The sequence below is a fragment of the Monodelphis domestica genome, chromosome 6 (assembly GCF_027887165.1).
Source record: "Monodelphis domestica isolate mMonDom1 chromosome 6, mMonDom1.pri, whole genome shotgun sequence".
In the NCBI taxonomy this organism is placed as follows: Eukaryota; Metazoa; Chordata; class Mammalia; order Didelphimorphia; family Didelphidae; genus Monodelphis; species Monodelphis domestica.
Genome location: NC_077232.1, coordinates 30,108,001 through 30,113,337, shown reverse-complemented (window position 1 = coordinate 30,113,337; position 5,337 = coordinate 30,108,001). Strand labels below are relative to the sequence as shown.

General features: G+C 56.0%; 1 protein-coding gene across 5 annotated transcripts in view; it reads left to right on the top strand.

Annotated features, from left to right (window-relative positions):
- The first annotated feature begins 1,611 nt into the window (after positions 1–1,611).
- The window catches only part of PRDM11 (PR/SET domain 11), a 100,538-nt gene continuing 96,812 nt past the window's right edge, over positions 1,612–5,337 (top strand). For 4 of the 5 annotated variants that reach the window (XM_056801907.1, XM_056801898.1, XM_056801913.1 and 1 more), the window contains exon 1: positions 1,622–1,719. The gene's annotated coding sequence lies outside the window, so the exon portion shown is untranslated. Of the gene's footprint in view, positions 1,720–5,337 lie in introns of all 5 variants that reach the window. The other variant, XM_056801904.1, reaches the window with a different exon arrangement.

The window sequence follows — 5,337 nt, the reverse complement described above, 5'->3', positions numbered from 1 at the left end:
TTGAACTAAAGGACCTTTCCCGTCTTTTTGGATTCAGTGTTTTCCCCTCTGGCCCCTCTCAGATCTCACTACTTGGATGCATTCTGCATCTAGCCTGTAACCTAACAAACTGGGACAAAGATATTCGGGGGAGTGGGGGGAGGGGGAGGGGAGGGGGGGGGCACAGCCAGCAGCGGCAGCAGCAGCGATTCTCTTGGTGACATAATTGGCCGGTAGCTCCAAGCGAAATTGATTTTCTTAGAACAATCTTGTTGCCATTTAGCACGCTGGACCCATTTCCCTTTCCTATCCATCTTTGAATTGGCAAGAACTAGCTTTGAACTTCCAAGAGGCTGTGGGTTTGGTGCGCTGCTGCTGCTGCTGCTGCTGCTGCTGCTCAGCTCTCGTTCCGACCCTTAGGAGAATCGCAGCATTTCTAGCTCCGGAAGGAACCTCGGAGTTTATGGAGACAGAAAAACTAAGTGCGGGTGGGAGACTGGGAGGCACCTCACCTCTCTTGGCTTCAGTCGCTTCTTCTGCTCCGTTAGGGGAGGGAGGGGCGGACAATTCTTGCCCCACTTACCTGCGTAGGGTTGGGAGGGAAGCCCTATATACACGCCAAAGGTGTAAAAATGCCTGTAATTGCTCTCATCCGAGCATAGCATAAAGGAAAAGTAAATCCATCCTTTCCCCAGATTCCTAGCATCGATTTGCAGCTGGGAGAAACTGAGGCACGGGACGGCTAAAGGATTTGACAGCTTATCTAAGTCAGGCCAAAAATCAAACTCGTTAGGAAAAACGTAAGGAGGCAGAGAAAGGGAGAGGGAGGGGGTCGGGGGTGTTTGCGATTTGCAGCTCTGCCCTCCCGCCCTCTCTAAATGGTTAATTCTCTGGGCTTCCCCCTCATTCTCCCCAAGCGAGCCCCCGAAATGGCATCTGTTCCCGGAGCAGCCCAGCACTGCATGGGTTAAAGGAAACTGGAAGGTGATGGCCAAAGAGTAGGGAGTGCAGGTGTTCTTGGGCGGGTGGCGAAAGGGTTAAAAATATAAACGTGTTTATTCTTCCTCCGAAGTCTGGAGGTTGCCTTCCCCAAAAGGGCGGCCGGGGATGGAGGGGAGCCCCTCTCGGAATGACTTTAAAAATATACATTTCGGTAATAACTTTCTGTTCCGGGAAATGTGCTCCGATCTCAGAGTTGTGCTCACCTTTTTTTTTTTCCCCCCAGGGTGCCCCCTCCCAGCCCCCACCGCGGCCTCCCCCCGGGACCCCTAGGGCTGAGATAGCTTCAAAGTCTGCCCGCCCCAGGATCGGAGACCTTCTCCCCCACCCCACCCCCCGGCTCGCGAGGGCGCCGGGTGGGAGCCCGGGGAACTCGGGAGGCGCCTTCTGGGCCAAGTTGGGAAGTGGCTGGTGTGTCCCAGCTCCGGCCCCTGATTTGGGGGGTCCGCGTCGGCCCCAAACGCCGCTTTCTTCCGTTTTCCATGTCATTTCCTGTACTAATAAGATGGTGGTCAAAGCTGGGAGGGAGAGAAGCAGCGAGTCGCCGCCGCCGCCGCCGCCGCCGCCGCTCCCAGGCTGGCTGTGAAAGTTTCCCTCGCCTGGGACTAGGGAGCCGGCAGCCGGGGCGCTCCCCGCGGCCGCTGGGGGCTGCCATCTAGGGGGGGCGAGCCGCCCCCGCGCGCCCCTCCGCCCCCGCTCCCGCGTCCACCGAGCCGGGCTGCTGCCGGATTCCCGGGGAAGGTGAGTCAGCTCAGCCCCTCTGGTCGCCAAATGTGGCCAATGAAAATGGCTTCGAAGAGCGCTCGGCAGTTTGCCAGCGAGAGCCGGGGCCGGTGGTGCAGAGGCCGCGGGGCTGGATCGCTGGCGGGGGAGGCGCGGGGCTGGCTCCGGCTGGGCTCGGGGGTGGCCGGGGGCCCGGGATGGGGAAGGGGACTGGGATCGGGCTAAGGCGGGGGGGAGTCGCCCGGGCCCCGCTCCGAGGTGGGTTAACCCTCGGCAGGTAGCTGCTACCGCTGCGGGATTCGGGGCGGCAGCTGCCTCCGCCTCCTTCTTCCACTCTCGCTCTCTCCTTGTTACAATGTAGCCTTCCCCTTCCCCCCTCCCTCTTGCGTTCTTTCCTCTGATGGACGTGGCCGCCGACCAATGGCAGAGGCGGCCCGGGGCCGGGCGTTCGGAATTAGAACGCGGTGACATGAGCTGGGCGGAGCTCGGAATGTTGGAGGGCTCGCAGCTGCTGCTGGCCTAGTTCTCCTGGTCAGTTTCACTTCTTGGCTCGTTTGTGCTTGCACTTGGCCTTGGGGACCCAGAGACTCTCTGGGAACTGTTATGCGGCCTCTTTTAAGGGCGTTATGGATTTCCCGCTTAATGGAGCTAAAGCAGCAGGCGGTGTGTTTCATCTGGGTCTTACTTGCAAGTGTTGAGTCTTCAGGAAATCTCCCCCTCCTGAATTTACCCCCCCCCCCTTGCCTCCCTCTCCCTAAGGCCCCGAGGTACTTTCTAATGCACAAAACTGCAGAAACTTTGTCTTAGGGTGACCTTCCTCTCCAGCCCGGGAAGCCAGAGATGCTGGTGGACGCCAGGAGAATGCAGATGTCGCCGGTGTGATAGACGGCAAAGTTAAGGAAGGAGCCCCCCTCCCGGGCCCCGGAGTGCTGGAGGGGCTCGGCCCCGTTAAAATCAGCCTACTCATCCGAGACAGCTGGCATGATCATTTAAGTCCAGTTCTCTCATTTTACAGAGAAAGAAACTTGGGGCCCTGGAAGGGATGCTGGGAGTTTAGATTCAGGAGCGGAAAGGAGCTAGTTCCACGTCCTTCTTTGCTTGATGAGGAAACTGAGGCCAAGACACGCTATGTGACTTGCCCAACGTCACACCGGTAATGAGGGGTGGGGCACTATTTGAACCGAGGTCCCCCAAGGTCACCCGGGAGTCGGGATCGGAACTCACTTTCTAATCAATTAACCCACCAGCTTTCAGTATTAGTCTTAGTCTTGCTGTCCCCGCTAGGGGAGCCAAAAGGAAATAGCCCTGCCCTCCGGGAGCGTGTATTCTCCAGCGGAAGAGAGGCCCGGCGGGCAAATACCTGCTATTGGTGAGCCCCCCTTAAGGGAGAGAGTGGAGGGAGAAAGTGCCCCCTTTGGAAGGCTGGGGGAAATGTCCTCTGCTCAGGGAAGAGGGGGAACAGAGTGGCTCCCCGAGTGCCCAGTGCCGGCTCTGCACGCGTGCCACGTCCTTCTAGCCGAGGCTGGCACATGCGCATAGAGGTTGCTTTTTAACTAGGGAAGCCCAGGTCCCACTGGTTCTGGGAACTCCTTATGCGACGCAGATGCCCTTCTCGGAAATGTACAGTGTGAGAGGTTGACTTGCCCAGGGTCACACCGCCCATACGATCCCAGGTGCTCCTGGCTCGCTGAAGGGGGGGAGGGGAGCTCCTATAGCCTCCGCCTTGACGTCGAGCATTCTTTCCAGCCCCAAGTCTGCCCGGGGAAACCTCGTACCCCTTCTGGCACTTGTTTTCATGGCTATGCGGACAGCCGTATATAATTTCGAGGGGATGGGATGGAATCCACCCAAGGCCCTGGCTCTGCACGGGGGCACGAATCATGAGCGCTTTCTCTCGGTGTTCAGAAACTCGTTTACGAGTTCTGTCTGAACTTGGCCAAGAGAACCTTCCGTAGAGGTGGGTATCCCGAGTCCTTACCACGTGCGCCGGGCTCGGCTCTAGGACGGATGGCCATAGCACTCGTGAGGGATCCTTCCGCCGGGCCGGGTAATAGAGAATGTAGTCCGCGCACCCGGACTTTGCAGAGGCCTGGCTCTTTGGTTTGGGGAGTCCGGTCAGGCCCGAGAGCGGAAGAGATCTGAGGGCTCAGAACCTCCCGAGTGAGGACGATGGAAGCCTCCAGCCGCTATGGCCCTCTTGGGGCACTTTGGTCGGCGCCCTTGGGCCGTATTGGGTTCCGGTTCGTTAGCCACATTTTTAGGAAGTACTCAACCGTGCAAAGAACCGCAGCCAGAGCCATGAGGGACCCAAATCCCCTGCCGGACCCGGAGAAGTGAGAGGAAACTACCCGGGGACGGTGAGCTTTTGCCTGGCTTGTGGGCTCCTTAAGCAGAGCTGGAAAAGGTCTCCAAAGCCATCTGGCCTCGGGCTAGGAAAGGACTCCCTGGGAGCTGCAGATTTGATGGAGAAAACCACAAGCGAACATTATCTGTGTTCTATTTTATTCGACTTTCCTCACTTTTTATTTGTTTTTTATTTTTTTATTTTATTTAATGAGTTAACTGAATATGGTTAGGGCCATCCCTGGGAAGTTTTGTGAGTTAGACGGCTCTGATCTAGTCCGATTCCCCAATTTTACCAAAGAGGAAACTGAGGTCCAGGAAGATTAAGCAATTTATCTGATCTTCCGTGTGGAGCTAGAAGAGATCCTCAGAGGCATTCCACTTCCGCTTCCTCTTCTGCGGATAAGAATTGGGGGGAAGGGGATTGAGACTTACCCAAGGTCACCTGGGCAGGAAGTATTGTTGGAGGTGCTCTCCGGGCATCCGCAGACGCTGTGATCAGTTACTAGAGAGCTTTGCCTTGAGAGCTCTTGGGGGGAGACAGTGCTTGACTGAAATCTCGGGAAGGTAACTTCATGCTTGGCAACCTCATCTTCATAATAGCTCGGACGGGATGGCAGGTGAGTCACTGGGCAAGGGAACTCCCGGGTGCTGTACCAAAGCTTTCTCTGACACCCAGAGGGTTGCCTGGAGCATTAAAGTGTGTGTGTGGGGGGCGGTGACTTGCGACAGCGCTGGACTTGAACTCAGATCTTCCTGGCTTCCAGGGTAGCTCTTCAACCGGGAACTGTTTTAAGGATTAATGACTACACCATTGTCTATTGATATAGACCCCAACCTTCTCCACCCCACCCCTTTTTTTTCTGTCTTAGAATCACTACTAAGTATCACTTCCAAGGCAGAAGAGAGGTAAGGGCTAGGCAATTGGAGTTAAGTGACTTGCCCAGGGTCACCCAGCTAGGAAGTTATCTAGGATCAGATTTGACCCCAGAATCTCCCATCTCCAGGCGTGGCTCTCTATCCACGGTGCTACTAGGTTCTTTTGTGGATGATGATCACAAGTTGCTTAGGACAGAAACATTCACCTCTTCTGATGGATGACTCTCTCCAAAGTTACCCAAGCTGGTCCTCAGAGTCTTTTGTTCAGGGATTCTTTCTGGGCCCATCCTCCAAGGCTTTCCATGTTCATAGAACCGAACAGAGGTAACACTGACTGTATAGCCTTCAGGAATGCAGGATCACCTCCATCAAACCAGCTCTCTAAGCTTTATTCTGTTTTTCTCTAGGTTTTAA